Source organism: Lucilia cuprina, chromosome 6 (assembly GCF_022045245.1).
Source record: "Lucilia cuprina isolate Lc7/37 chromosome 6, ASM2204524v1, whole genome shotgun sequence".
NCBI lineage: Eukaryota > Metazoa > Arthropoda > Insecta > Diptera > Calliphoridae > Lucilia > Lucilia cuprina.
This window is the reverse complement of record NC_060954.1, coordinates 19884374-19900909: the sequence shown is the minus strand read 5'-3', so window position 1 is coordinate 19900909 and position 16536 is coordinate 19884374. Positions and strand designations below refer to the sequence as shown.

Below are 16536 nucleotides of genomic sequence, written 5' to 3'. Positions count from 1 at the left end.
AATGAAAAAAGTAGAAAAATCTACTTTTAACTAAATGCAAAAAGTCGAAAATTGACTTTTAACTAAATGCAAAAAGTCGACTTTTCATAAAATGCAAAAAGTCGAAAAGTCGAAAAGTTCGTTTCAACTATAGAACCCTAATAAACAGTTTCATGTTTACACTGGAAATAATAAATCGACTTTCAAACAATCGATTTTTGTCGAAATACTTCAGAGTCGACTATTATCGTAAAACAAAATGGTACATATCTTGTGGAAAAAAATCGATTTTGCAAATAAAAGTCAAAAAAATCGAAAGTCAATTTTCAACATGTCAAACTAACAAAAGTCGAATTATAGACGGAATTTAAATTAATTTTTAATTTTTTTTGTTAGATAATATATTTTTATGTAGACGTATGTATTTAAGATAAAATAGACTAGGTATTTCGACTTTTTATACCTACACCACTATAATGCTTTAGTGCTGATGTTTATAACACCCGAAAATATTGGTCCTACATCGACAATTCGCTCAGAATCATTTTCTGAGCCGCTTTAGTTATATCTGCCTGTTTCTCTCTTTGGGTGTCCATGTTATGCATGTGAGCTCGCTACAGTTCGCAATAATTTCGACTAGTACACCCCAAAGGGTTTAGGGCTCATAATTACGTTGAATGTTAAAGTATGTCAATCGGAAAAACTTAGTTTTTAGATTTTTATATTATTTTTTTTATTTTATTTTTTTATAGTAAGTTTAAATGATGGATGTATTTGAATTAAATTAAACCCATCCTCCACTCCGGTGTAGCCTAGAATATATTCCTGAAACTTTTTTCTATTGCATTAATTTTTAATTTAAAATGTTAACTTTTTATATTTTCATTATATTATATAAAACAAATTTAAAAATCCAGATTTTTAAAATAGAATTTTTAATCACATGATATCCAATTTTATTTAATATTGTTGAGAAAAAGTAAAAACACAGCTGAATACTTAGCCGGCTTATAGCCGTACTTAAGCCGTCACTGAAATTTTAAGTGCCAGACGCCGTTATTAATGTTTGCCGCAGCAGTGTTCAGTCAGTTGGAGTCACTTTGCGAGTGAGGTTCGTGTGTTTTTGCGTATTTTCTTATTGTTATTGCATTTCGTATGTGTGTATTCTCTTGTTTAAATTCGATTTTAGCCTTGTGCAGTTTTTATTAACACACAATCAACAAAAATAAACAAACTATTTAAATTTTTTTGCGGTGTGTAAATAAACCGAAATATAGCTAAACAATTTCTTAAAGAAGAAATTGCAAAAATAAGCAAACACTGGCATTGACTGTTAAAATTAAAAAAAAGAACAATCAGCAATAGAATTTTTAACCAATATGTTTGTGTAAATGTGTGTGCAACGAGTAGAGTGGTGTAGTTGATACAAAACAAAAGAATATTGCAAAAAATAATTCTTATAGAGCAAAAAAAAGTTAAAACAGCAAGTGCAAGTGTAAAAAAATAACAAATAAATAAATTGCAATAAAAACAAACATATGTTAAAGATAAAAACAACTCCAACACTTTTCTTGTGGTGAAAAGAATTAAAAAACAAACTATAAAAAATAACTGTAATCACGTTGTGCTTTTTTTTGTTTATTTTTGCAATGTTTTTAATTATAAATTTTATAAATAGCAATACGGGAAACAATAAAAATAAAAAACAAACAATTAAACTGCCAACAACAAAATAACAATTTCAATAACACACATATTGTGCTTTTTGTTGTGTGTTCTAACAAATTTTTAAGAAACAAACAAAAACAATTGAAAAACGTTTTTCTCCTTTTAACTATGATGTGGTCGTTTGTGTTACATTGTTGTTGTTCTTATTGTTGTTTTGACGTTGACAACAAGCTCTCAAGAACAGTAACAGCAACAAAAGATTTGCTATGCAAAGAAATATTTTATTTTTGATATTTTTTAACGAAGATTTTTAGGGTCTTTTTATTTGACAGTGTTAGGATATCAGCTAGAATACTAAATGTTTGCAAAACATTTATGTACCTATACACCTAGTTGAAATGGATTAATCTTTTTCAACTTCTTCGTTATTATTCATTGTTCGCATTATTGTGAAAAAATATTACCAGAATATCTTATTATAAAACTCAGTCAAACAAAATTTTAATCCAAAAGAGAAAATATGATTTTCTAAAGAAATTTGACCTCAGGGTTTGCCGCTCATATAAGCGTTTTGGTAGGTTAGGTGGCCTCCAGGTTCCGTTAAGTTAGGTGGCCTCCGGTAGGTTAGGTGCCCTCCGGTAGGTTAGTGGTTAGTGTTCTTGTCTGGCAGAGCGGAGGTGGTGGGTTCGATTTCCACCCGTGGTACTGGTTAAGGAGCACACAACAGGCCCGATAGAGGCCTGTTTGCTTTACACAAGTTTCTTATGGAAAATTAACAAAATTGGTTTATTAATAACTGAGATAGAAGAAACATATTCCGAATAATTCCATGAGGCTGACAAACAGAAACCAAAGTTTGTTTTCTAAAGGAATAAGGAAACTTAATTAGTTACTGGTCAGAGAACTACATAATTTTTTCAATAATCATGTCTTAAGGGTTTAAATGAAACCTATTTATAACATTTTTATATCATCTGAAAGTCTAATCTTAAAGATATCCTAACTAATAGTAAAAATCACAATCTTTTAATTACAAAAAATATGTTTAAAGGCAAATATTTATAACGGCCGATATCTTTGTAAATACATTATTTTATAGGGAATTCTTAACTTATCGATAAACTTAAAAAATTTGCAAATAAATACTTTTGTATTTATATTATAGGTATATTAATTTATTTATTGAATATTAAACAAATTAACTAAAATAATGGAGAAAAATAGTCTATTATTTTGAGTTATCTTTTTAGCATTAATTAAATTCCTAACCTTGAAATATTTCTATGCTCCTGAGATTTGTTCTCATTACACATTATAGTAAATGAATGAAGGACCAATTGTTATGTGAGTGAATAAACTACATACCTACATATTCGAAATTTTTCTACTTGGAATTTTTATAAACTTGGCTTTTATTCTGATAAGAATTCGAATACATAAAAAAATCGTTAAACAAATTATCCAACATTTTTTCTTTATTTTATTTTAATCATGCTAACATTTACGAATACATACATACATAATTTATGCATTATTTAACTTTTTTTACTTTTAATGATTATTGTTGTTAGTTTAATGCAATAAAAATATTCAAAATATATTCAATGGAATAATCAGCAAATAAAATAAAACAAAGGAAAAAAAGTAGAACATTATCAGTAACAAATAAAGGAAAAAAATAAAAAAATTTAAATAACAAATTACAACAAACTTTAAGTTACAATAAAAAATAAAGCAGCAAATACACATTTTCAGAAGCATTAATAAAATGTATTATCGTTAAAACTACAACTACAGTTTATTAAAAGTCAACAACAAAATAAGGGTAAGTACCTATGTTGAAAAAAAAAACAACAAAAAAGTGAATGTATTTAAAATTCAAATTTATTCTTAGAGCAGAGAGGTAACACAAGCAATATATACAAATAAATGTTAATTTTTCAAAAGTTTCCCTTTTTACCTACAAGTTGTTTCTGCTTCCTAATTATTCCATTTTTATTTTAATTTTCCCTTTTCACTTTTGTTTTTATTTTATTCCTTAAAATCTACTTATTTCCTTTTATGCTGCTTCCTTTTGTGTGTATACAGCAAACAGTGTTGCCACTATTATATTTTATATGCTTAGCAACATCCTTGTTGTTAAATGAAAACATTTGTTTTTTGTTGTTACAACATTTGTTGTTGATTATGATGTTAATATTGATGATAATGATGTTTATGTTGTCTAATCATTTAGTAGTGAGTGAGTGTAACCTTATCGATTATTCACAGTTATTTCCTTAACCGGCATTTTATTTCATCATCTCTTTGTTTACATTTCTGTAACTCTCCCGCCTGTTCTCTTTCTTGTGATTTTTGTTCTTATAGGTATAGAAGAGTGCTATTTTATATTGTGTTGCGTACCAACATAGATATATAGGCGTATTTGTATTTGATTTTAATTTGTATTAGATGTCACTGGTCAGATATTGAAATAAATTGATTATTTTTCGTTGTAAATTAAGACATTTTTTGCATATAAATTTTGTTTGTCTTTAATTTATTATTGTAATTTTTTATATTGTTTTACACCAAAATTAGTATTTATTTTATATATCGATTTTATATACCAATTTATATTTTATTGTTTATTTTTTTGCAAAATAAAAAATGTACTGAATGCTAGCAACCATTGTTTATAATAAATAAACAATTGTTTATTCTTTTTAGAGGAAGATGAGAGTTAAGTTATTGAATTTGTTCAATATTCTAATTTATTTTCTGGGAAATTTCTACATTTCTTTGAAACTATATGATGATGAAATTGAGCGTTTTTGCGTTCTTTGGAAATTTGCACTTTTTCGATGTAAGGCTTTTATAATTTGCCAAACGGAATCTCATTTCCATTTTAAGCTGAAATAAATTTTTGGTTATTAAGAAGTTTTTACGTTTGAGACAGTAATTGATTCGTTTGACTAAAACACACTTTATATCTAAATTTGATACTGTTGTTGTACTGACAAAAATATATTTATATAAATTATTAAGTTTTCTCTTTAATGTATCATGTTTTAAAGATATCGTGTCATAAGTAAGAAAAAATTGCACCTTTTCGCTCTAATATTCTAATGCGAATGTCATAACATAACAGACGATAAATTTCATTATGATTCCCTTCATAGAGAGTGAAGATTAAAAAAGAGAGAGAAACAAAAATACTGGAAGAAAACAAGAAAATATGTTGAGTTTAGAGGTGAATGGAAACAGATCTGTTCTCAAGAGATATACAAGTAAATTTGAATGTTTTTGCATTCTTTGGAAATTTGCACTTTTTTCGATGTGGGGTTTCTAATATTTGCTAAACGGAATCCCATTTCCATTTTAAGCTTAAATTATGAATTTTTGGTTATAAAGAAGTTTTTACGTTAGTTTTAAAGATATCGTGTAATAAGTATGGAAAAATTACATTTTTTCGCTTTATTATTAAGCTTTAAGACATCATATTTCAAAAACCTAATGCGAATGAGAAATTCTGAGGCCAGATTTAGACTAAATAGTCCTTTAGGTTTACGTTATGAGACCATAAAGTCCATTATGATTCCCTTTATAGAGAGTGAAGATCAAAAAGAGAGAGAAACAAAAATACTGGAAGAAAACAAAAAAATATGTTGAGCGGAGAGTTGAATGGAATCAGGTCCCATCTCAAGAGATTTACAAGTAAATTTGCTGCAACAATTCGGCATATTATTGTCCCAGTTACCGACAAAAGCCTTAATTGATCAATCTCTATCAGAATCTTTAGACTGCATTTATCCAGCGGTCTGTTCTTTCAGAAATTGATTTAATTGAAAAAAATTTAGAAACATCGAAGAAAATTGTATGCCTTGATTAAATTAAATAGATGTATAAAGACCCTATTCATCGCCATATTGGTGTTATTACAAAAGCGTTAAGTCACATTTATTAATGAAAAAATGTGTTGGACTGCGCTTAATCCAAATTCTAAGAACTATTAACAGTATGATGCATTTTAATTTATAAAAACCTGGGGAGTGTTGGGAAAATGTATTTATAATTCATTTAAGATTGTTATAAATAAATATTTGTGAGTGATTTTATTAATATACAAAATTAAATATCTTGATTTCGAAAAATTTTAATAAATTGATAAAATGACTGGATAAAATCCCATTTAATTTTAAAATATCAAAACAACTTTGTATTTAAGTTCAAGTAAAAATTTAATTTAAGTTTGGCCCTTTTTGAAAAAAAAAACAAACAATAAAATTGAAAACGTGTTGTTGTGCTGTCAGTTTCCTTAATGTCTGTTACCTTAATTAAGAAAGCAATTAACAATTATTTCTTTATTCCACCATTCAACCAGTCATCCATTGCATCCAAGCATCTAAGCATTTAATTGTAATTGAAACTTTTTTCTTTTCTTCATCTTGAATAGAGCTACGAATAAATATATTTCGTTTACAATGAATAAAAAGTGCACAGTTGCTCATTAAAGTTAATCGAACAGAAACAAAAAAACAACTATATAAAAAGGAAATAATAATGAAAATTTTGAAAAAAAAAAACATTTAATTCATGAGCACTTTAATCGACGATTGTTATTAAAACAAAAAATTAACTATAAAAAATCTATAGAAATCGAACAAAAAAGCAGCAGCGCCCAGCCACAGAATAAACTATTGAACACACGTGTGTAAAAGAAAAAATGTTTTTTTCTCTAAACTCTACTGCGAACCAATTTATATTGAAACACTCATGCAACATGAACAAAAATTCAAGCAACAAATAATAACAATTGTTAAAAATTGCAACATACTACAGTAACAACAATATACAAAACATACAGCTTTACATTCATGGACATTTTGTCGGTAAATGAATAACTGCATGAATGAATGAATAAATAAATAAAAATGTATGTTAACGTGTTATAAAATCTAATGCTTGGTTACAATATTGCTGCAAAAACCTTATTATTTTATAATTTGTTTTTAATTTTGAAGTGACCAGGTTAACCTATCTATATCGATTTTTTAAGATATTCTCGATGATGTTAGCGGCCATATTTTTGAAGCTTAATTTGTAGAATCGGTTGTTATATATTGAAGGATATAGCGTTATATATGAAGTGAACTAACATTCCAAACCCTGTAATTTGTATTATCAGGAGAAATCATGAGCTTCATTTTCATTCAGTCGTTTCGTTTAGTCAAAGACCAAGAACCGATTTTCTTGTTATCTTTATCGTAGTTATGTCGATCTTTTTGCCTTCGTTTTTTATTCGAGATCAATAGCCGTCGGATTGCTGTTGTATTTCTGTAGTTATTCATATACATACTTAGTTGAGAATAGTGTTCCCGGATTTTTTTAAATTTTTAGTCAAATGTGGCCACCGTTAGGTTATTGGTTAGTGTTCTAGGATGGTAGACCGGAGGTGGTGGGTTTGATTAACACCTGAGGCACTGGTTAAGGAGCGCACAACAGGCCCGATAGAGGCCTAGGTGTATTTCTTCGGATTTGATGTATATACATCATCCTTTCAAACTAACTAGTCAAAGCCCGATTTCTTCTTATCTGTGTCGTAGTTCAATCGATCGTTTTTGAATTCTTATTCTAGATAAGATCAATACGGTGAAGTTCGACAAAGTGTGAATTCATCCGAAAAAGACAGTCACTTTTCGTCTAACCACTTGGTTGGATTTATATCGTATTTCGTCATTGTAGACAATTGTCACTTTAGTGTCTCCTTTGTAAGAGGGATATAAGATACATAAAAACAAACTTAAGCTTTCTGCTGCCTCTTTGTAATCTACAGGGTGACGATTTTTTTCCTCATAAGACAAGCACATGTTAAAATAACTAGTCACTTGGACAGTCGGTGACTTGGAGTAATACTAAATGGTAGGTTATATGGGTAGTTCAGGGTTGTTCGAACGAACTGATAGGTACCTTTCGAATTCTTTTTGTCTTCGTGTAGTATTTTCCATTTTATTGTAAGAGAAGAACTGCTTTGTAAAGGAGAAACTTATAAATGTCTTAATATTAGTAAATAATCACGACATTTCAGAACACCACAAATTCCTGGTTTCTTTCTTAAAAAAGTTTACCAGATTTTCTAGTTATCACTTTCATCGTCAGCATCAAAATAGTGCAACTCGGCCGTTTAACGGTCAATTCCCAGAAAACTATCGTTCAACACTTAACGCCTGAATAAGATTAGAAACATAAAGTAGACTACAAGAACTTTAAGGTTTTCGTAAATAAAGATCTGAATTAACAATATTTACTTAATAAAGAAAGTAGATATTGAACCTGAACTTGAATACACCAAGTCATGAGTGGGAGCCATCCACCTCTTTATATGCGACGTAATAATTTTTTTTGTTTTATATTTTTATTCTCTTCAGTATCGTTAGCTTAAATTTCCAACTAACAATCTATTAATCCATTACAATTATCTGGTCACTCTAAATTGTTCCACTAATTTTACTATTTCAAATTCCAAATACATAGATTTCGAGCAAAGTTTGAAAATGTTTTGTTTGATTTTATATGTATCTTTGTCTAATAATGATTTTATACAAAATGTTTGTTAATTACATACAATTTGCAGCATGATTGCATTTGTTTAATACAAATAATTGTTTAGTTATGTTTTTTTCTCTCTACTTACTTAAACGATTTCTAAAGTGATGGTGAAATCGAAATAAAAAAACATAAAATCGAATAATATATAATGAGTATTTATCTATTTGAATTGGTTAAAGGCGGAATAATTATTCATCAAAGGAGAGACAAAAAGAAGGCTTGTTGTGTAATTATTCTTTGTTTGTTGTAAAAAAAAAAGTGATTCATAAATTTCCATCCATTAAGTAGATCTTGAATTGAACATCTTTTGTTGTCTGTTTGCCAGTTCCCATCCTGTTTAAAATACCAGTTACAGCGACACACAAATGAATTGTAACATGCGATTTTTGAAATATTAACGGTTTTTTTCCTTTTTATTTTGTGTAAATGAAGTACAGAAAACTTATGACAGAATGCGTAAATCTTCCTTAGACAGACATGTTGGTAACAAAGAAAAACCAGCAAAATGAAGTTTGTTAAAAAAACAAAAGAAAATTTCTGTATTTCTTGAAATATGCACAAAATCAAACACCACCTCCACATTGATAATTTTTTAGTTTATTTATTCTGTAACAAAGTAAATCAAACAAATCTTTATTTCATATGATTGTATGTACAATAAAGAAAATAACAAGAACTTACTATTATGATGACAGCAATACTTTGACACGCCCCTTCGCCTTCCATCATCTGTTTGTAAAATATTAAGATAGAAAAACTAAATAAATAGTCAGTACGTCTGGCAAGTTAAGAATGTGTAAAAAGTTGTGTAGTCTTTAGTTGTACGAAAGTTTATAACAAAAAGTTTGTTGTAGGCAGAGATCTAAAGGAGTTATTGCACTTATATTTTATTTTCAGCTACACTTGTGTACATATAATTAAAGCGTAAATTGTGTAAAGCATATCTTCTTATGTATTTAATACAGAGGTTTTTACTATTTTACAAGAATTGTTATATCCTTGTTCTTCATAAGTCTGCTTGCTTTAAAGTCCTTATTAGCATAAAACAGAATGTAGTATTTAAATATCATTGGTTCCTTTAGTTCACCAAGACTTCCATTGGAAAAGCAGATTAAAATCTCTGTTTCTTTTTGTGGGCAGAGCTGAAGCTAACGCTGGTAAAGGTCGACAAAAATGCACAAAGTTTTACATCATTTTGGTAAAAGGAAGGGGCAAATAACCCTAATAAGTATTGCCCAATAGCAATTTGTTCTGCACTCTCCAATATTATGAAAAGTATAGTTAACTTCTATCTTGTCATATAGACACCAACAAGTTATTTAACGACGTTCATAGATGTCGCCCTAAGGTAGGCTACTTCTGGCCTTTAATTAGGGAAAATGGTGTCATTGCATTCACCTTTTTGGAGAAACTAAAGTGGTTCTTATTCATTCATTTAGAGTAAAATCCCTCTAGAGAAAGGCAGTGAGGCATAATATGAATTAAATGCGCAATCACGTGTTATTAAAGAGCCGATTTTAAATCCCGCAACCTGTAAATATTAAGAAGTCGGACACTCATGATGTTCTGGGAATGAAAATACAGTGCAGAAAACAATTCTTATATATAAGCTGGATTTTTAAAGTCAAGTTTAAGTTACTCGACGACGCCTTTTAACAATAATAAAGCCAGTTGTGATCGATTGGCAACTGGAAAAAATACTCTTTAGCGGGACTATAAGTAAAGGTCATACTTTGAGTGCTGGTCCAAACTTTGAAGAAAAACTGCACTTGTTGTGTGATGAATGGTGAAAATCATGTACTGGGAGATTTTTGTAACTTTCAGGTCAATATTTTTATGTGGATGATGGACGAGGTAAAGTTCAAGCATGGTACATGGACAAAACAAAAACAAACAAAATGTTTCTTGTGTGGCAAGCCATTTGTAGTTGTTACAAAAGAACCCAATTATTTCTGACATCAGGCTAAATAACAACATAAATTTAAAGCTAACAAAATACTGCACTTAGGACTGTAACGGGCTGATTGCAATTTACCTCGGAACATCACATGCACGAAGAAACGAAAGTCCTCCCAGTCAAGGAACATAATGACATCCGAAAGAGACATCCCAACTTTAAGATCACACAGTTGGATACTCCCCCAAGGCATGATTAGAAAGGATCTTCGTACATTTATACGAGGAGAACATACATATTTTGTATGAAAAATTTTTGGCTTTATTTAGGATCCCCCAGTCGATCCGCGTCAGTCCTCATGACAACCACTACATATTCAACTGCTCAGTCAACCACACTTCACTTTGTGATTATTGTATAGTTTTAACTGTTACACCAACTATAACAACCACATAAATATATGTCTTTAAGCAACACTGAGTGGCTTCATATTGCTGCGCCAATTTGATATAATGCGACTATAGTAATGAAAGTTTTGTACCATGAGAGGCAAATCAACAAAACAGTCCTGATCTTCGGCCTTTAAATTAAAGCATATAGGAAAGGTATTCCACGATATATCCTCCTAAAGTTGGTCCACTATAACATCGTGGATACGTTTATTAATATAAATTTTGCAGCGTTTAATGAAATTGAACAATATTTGAACCAATTTTCGTTGATGTTTTATTTAACAAGTATCAGTTCACTCGGTCCCTAAGTTGACTCACTACTTAACTATGCTTTAAATATAGTTCATTAGCTGATAATTAAAAAAAAGTAATTAAGAAAAAAAAAATACTTAAGCAAAAATTTAAATTAACTAACCAGTTCCACATCATAAATTTTCTCTAGATAAGTGAATAAATAAAAAAAAACTGATTAGAAAAGTTTAAGTAATTTTAATTCCTTTCAACTTCTGGTCAAGCGTGTGTACACATGGAAAGAGTTTGCAGAGCAAATATAATTACATCCAATTGGTTTTATTTTTGTTTCAGTTTCTGTTACGTTAATATTATGTATGTTTGTTATTTTTTTTTGTGATATGAATCAATTATGGAATTGACAAATAAATTTCATTTATACTTGTATGTATTTTTTTAATTTTATGGTTTTTGTTGTTAACGTAAAAAATATAAACACATAAACTCAAACCGCACACTCGAGTTTATTGACCTCTCGTGCAGCAAAATTTATCGAAACAAAAAATTAAAAATAATTAAAAAAATTTCATTCAATTTTGCCGCCTCGTTGACATTATTAAATGTTGTTGTATATCTTATTGTGTTTGTTTGTTTTGTTAATTATCACTTTGGGAAAACTGTTGTAATTAAAAATGATTTTTCTGTTTTTGTTAATTTATCTTGACAATTGGGAAAGACTTAATAAATGTTTAAGAAAATGTTAAAATTTTTAGCTAAAAAACTCGTAAAGGGATTTAAAATTTAAAGTAGAGGGGTTTTCATTAAAAACGATGGTCACTTTTTAAATTACAATAAAATACATGTTTGTTAGTTACGATCCTTAATTTCTAAGTCTCTATCAGCCTTGTTATTCTGTCCTTGGCATGGAAAATGTTAGTGTAAAATCCTCTACGAAGGTTCAGAAACTAAACATTGAGTAATAAGTTAGTGGATGTACATATGCATGTCAAATCAAATCTGAAGATATACAATAGGTCACTATAGGGTCGGTTAACGCTCATTTACCAAAGCATTTGGGGCGAATGTAATCCATGACCTGCCGAATGACCGAATACAGTACTTCTAACTAATATACTGGAGGTGGTCTGGACATAGTTTCGGAGTTTCATTATTTTCTAAACATGCTTGACCCATGGCTAAATTTGTTCGCCCGATTTTGTGTAGTTTTGCCCGCAATCATGTGTGTTTACTCAGAATACATTCCATAATAATAACCTCTAACTTGTGCGTTCTAAGGATGCTTTTCGTTAGGGTCACTCCGATTCATTGATTATTCAAAGTGTCTGCATGTCATGTCCATGTTTTTAATTCAATTAACCTACTAGATTTCTATTATCTTTGTAATTCCGGAGTAGTCTGATATCCAAAGCTTTTTTCGAAGAGTATCTAATACGATATTTGATGCTGCATTGCAAAAAATAATGTCGTTTCGATAAAACGCTCTTCAGCAGACTACTCCATAGCATGGTATTCAATGGATTCAAGAAAGAAGAGATTGGTGGGTTAGTTTTCTAAAGACGTCATAAGTGCCGGGAATTTATTGATGTAACGGAGGCAAGGATAGCTTTGAGGATATAATAGAAACAGAAGAGTCGTCACGGTATCGGCGATCGATTTCGCGTTTTATGATAAAGTCAAATGGTAAAGCTCTTACATCTAATTTAAGGTGCATAGATTTCCCACTAGTCTAATGTCTAATGACTGTTTAGCTATTAGACACGATGTCACTAATCATGTCTAGAAAGTTTGGGGTTGACTTCTGATCATTAATTTAGATAATTTTCTAGTTAATGTTGCTGAACAGCAAACGAGCAGATAACGGAGTCGGAACACTTTCAAAGTGCGTTTTGTTTTCAATCCATGTTTTATATATAGGAGAGGGAACAATTATTCACAAGGTTCGGAATAGACCTGATATAGTCGGTGGTGAATCGTATAATCCCCATAGTGTTTAAACATTTCCAGTTGTTGATACATAGAATTAAAAAAGCGGACAAACTAGTTCCCGCCCTCATATAGGAGACACTAATACATTAATTGATGTCCCACTTTCATGCTGTAAATTCCTTATCTAGCATGAAATTTACGGGTCCACTGACATGAAGAATGGCCTGTCCTATCTATGATGAACGAATGAATTTTCCATTACGAGACTAGGTATATTTGTAGCCATACTGACAGAGTACTGGTGTGCACGCTAGAAGACTTCCTGACCTTCCATACAATGACTACTGTAAGAGCTGTAAAAATGAGGAAGAACTGTTGAACACTTCCAATTCAACTGTCCCGCCTTGACAGATATCAGTACTGAGTTCCTAGACAGTACAATACTTCATGAACTTTCGACTCTATAAAACATGGATACCACGTTAGACACATGTTATGTTCTATATGCGGAGTTTTCTTTTTGTAGGATCCGTTACAGGTTATATTAGGACGCAAGTGAGTATGTCATTGGCCTACTGTCTCTATAACCTAACCTAATGGTCAGGATGGATAGAATTCGACTCTTTTAAATACATACAGAGCTATAGTTGATCTTATAGTCAGTCCCCTTATTGTTAAAACAACTGCGATATTAAGCCTTACAATAATTAGCCATGATTTTGATTTAATATATAATTGTACGTTATAATCCCGAATATGAAATAATTCCAATATTATCGTATTTACTTATGGGCCTTAGGGTCTACCCTAATGTTCACATGGAATTTCGCAATTTTAAATAACAATAGTTGATACTCGTCTTATATTCTAAAGAAATTTTATCGATTGAGTCACTCGACTGCAAGAAACATGTTCGAGAGATTACTTAGTGTAACTTTTATTGTTGTTGTACACATTTTAATACTTACAATTTTAAGTGCCGTTGTTGCAAATAAAAAACAATAAAAAATGTATAGTGTAACAAAAAATTCTGGTAACAATAAAACAATTTAACACCAAATTCATAAAAATATTAATCGTTTATTTTTGGTTTATTAAGCACATTTCGAGTACAAAATTCTTACCAAAAACCATCAATAACATATTTAATGATGAATATATAAGTTTATGATTTGAAATACTTTACAACCGACACATGAACTATAATAAATTAAAATACATATTTGTCTCACTCAGATATCTGCATGTTAAAATGTAATTAATACCTGTCACCTTTGCAAAAACTTTTACAAATTATCTTGGATTCGTACCATGACACACTCTAATGAATAACTAACTCCTGACTATTATAAAACTCTTAGTGTAAATACTTAAGAGGTGTTAATGGAAATAGTTTGTTTTCTACTTTCGAACACAAAATCATTGTCATTTAATATTTTCATAAAATTTCCTCGTTATTGTACGGCCATTTAACACAAATATCAACAAACATACATACAAACACTACCATCAGGCTTAAATCAGTTGCCCTCATATTCCTGAAATGTCTTCTACTCAAAAGTAAATTATCATTTAATATGTGAAAGAAATAACTTCGTTTCTTCTTTTTACTGTTTTAAGTTGCTGGTCATGTTTCTCCCTCAGTGACGCCAGGCCATTGTTGCAGTTCACATGTCTGAGTTTCTATCTACAATTTATTGTGTGGACTATAAGACAGAAAAAAGTATCATATTTTCAAACCATGTTAAAGACAACAACAAAATCTTCTACAAGAAGCATAAACTTTGTAACAAACCCTTTTAATATTCTTGTTATTTACTTTGTAATCTCATATATAAACTTTTTTTGTATTTCTCGTATGTGGATTCTTTGTTTACATTCGTCTTTGTTGTTACCATACACAGAAAAAGACCAATAACTGTTTGTTACTTAATCCATACCAATATTTAACATTCAAAAATATTTTCATGTTTATAACCCAGCAAATTTAGAGGTTTAGGTTAGGTTAGGTTTGAGAAAAAATTTCTGATTAATTAATTTATTTCTGGTTATAATCTTCTAATGACCAACGTTATAATATATATGTAGATTCTTTGTTTTCTAATTCTTTCATACGGTAGTATGCGGACATTCCATTTCGAACGGGGAATTAGTGGAGTGCTGTTGGAAATCTTATTTTCTATTAAGATGTTATAAGATGGATACTATTATTTTTGAAAATCCTCCGAGTTTGAGAATCATATTTTCAGAAAACAGTATCTACGGTAATGCTCAAACGTTCCACTTCGAAAGGAGAAGAATAGAAGGGCTGTAGGAATCCTAAATTAGTTGACTCTACTAGACTGGAGTGGGAGGATAAATTCACAATTCCTTTAAAAGCATTCAGAAATATCCTGTATTTTTTCTAAACTTTCTGTATCAAAGTTTACCATCATATTAACTTAGTCGAATGGTATTTGACAGAATCAATATCGTGAGCAGCATCCGTCAATTTTATGCAGATAGGTCTGAGATATTCTAGTATTGTTCTTCGCATCAAAATCCTAAGTTTAGATAGCTTTGTCGGTGATAAAGTGAGACTTGTGTTCAGCGCCAAATTGATTCGTCTTTAACCGTGTGTCGATATCAATCGGCTTCTCTTCACTCCGTTAATGGTGCTTCAAAACAGTGACCCAACACATCTCTGTTTGTGTAAAAATCCTTTTTTGCTTCTTTTATTTTAGGCCAATTCCTTTATTTTGGATGCACTGTTCTAAACTTTATCTAATAAAAATAAGTGGAAGCAAGGTCTGGTCTTGCGACATACATACATATGAACGCATGAACACTACTGATTTTTGTATGATCGTTTTATTCGTCCGATTTCTTAAGTCCTAAAAAACATTACGCCCGCTGTTTGGGTTTTGACTTGACTTTACACATGAGTTCGTCGGTATCGAATCATCGACATCAGTGATTCAATGCAAATGGTCTCTTTTTATTGTTCATTTCACGATTTATTATAATTCATAAACGGGATCTCTGTTGGGATCAAATATTGTATGTTTAAACTTCAGATCTACAACTGCATGAATAAACTTATAAACATCGTTAATATTCTAAAATTAAACAGAAAACAGAGACATTTTTTAAAGAACCAAATAATAGATAATCTTCTAGATCTAGCCAAAACTGAAAATAATCTTTAAAACTGTTTATCATTAACTTCTAACTTTGTCAAGTGATGTGTCATCAAGTTGTATTTTATGTTTTTGTTAAACTTTAACATTTTCGCATTAACTAGTCATTGCTTCTTTATAACGAACCATTTTAATTTCATTAAAGGGTGCTGGGTACCACACTTTAATAATTTTTTGTTGTAACTGTTTTATCGTTTCTTTAAGCCATAATTACTGATCTACAAACGTTTTTATTGTTGTTGTTCTTCATTCAGTTAATGGACAAAAACATCTAAAGTTATACTTGAAGTAATAGGATTTGTCACTATACACTGAAAGATATAATAAAAAAAAAACAATAATTTTTTTTATTTATTGAGGTTGTTTGTGGTGTAAACAACAACCATTTGGTTAAAAAAGATCGTTTAAGGCTAATTTGCAAAAAAAATTACAACAATAAGCAAAAAACTATTTAAGTATTTTAATAGTTTTTAATTTATGTACAATGTTTTTATTGCTGTTGTTGTGTCTTTTTGAAGGGGATTTGTTCTTGTTGTGTCATGGTTGTTGTTTTTATATTTTGGTCGTCTGAAGCTCTGAGTACTATTCGTTCGTT

The 16536-nt window shown here is 30.0% G+C and overlaps 1 protein-coding gene across 3 annotated transcripts in view; it reads left to right on the top strand.

Moving 5' to 3' along the window:
• The window catches only part of LOC111677482 (dnaJ homolog subfamily B member 6), a 99190-nt gene that overhangs the window by 1232 nt on the left and 81422 nt on the right, over nucleotides 1-16536 (top strand). The window contains exons 1-2 of one of the 3 annotated variants that reach the window (XM_046953483.1): nucleotides 1089-1232; nucleotides 3219-3472. The exons of 1 other annotated variant lie outside the window; for it this stretch is intronic. The gene's annotated coding sequence lies outside the window, so the exon portion shown is untranslated. Of the gene's footprint in view, nucleotides 1-1088; nucleotides 1233-3218; nucleotides 3473-16536 lie in introns of those variants that run through there. One more of the 3 variants, XM_046953486.1, reaches the window with a different exon arrangement.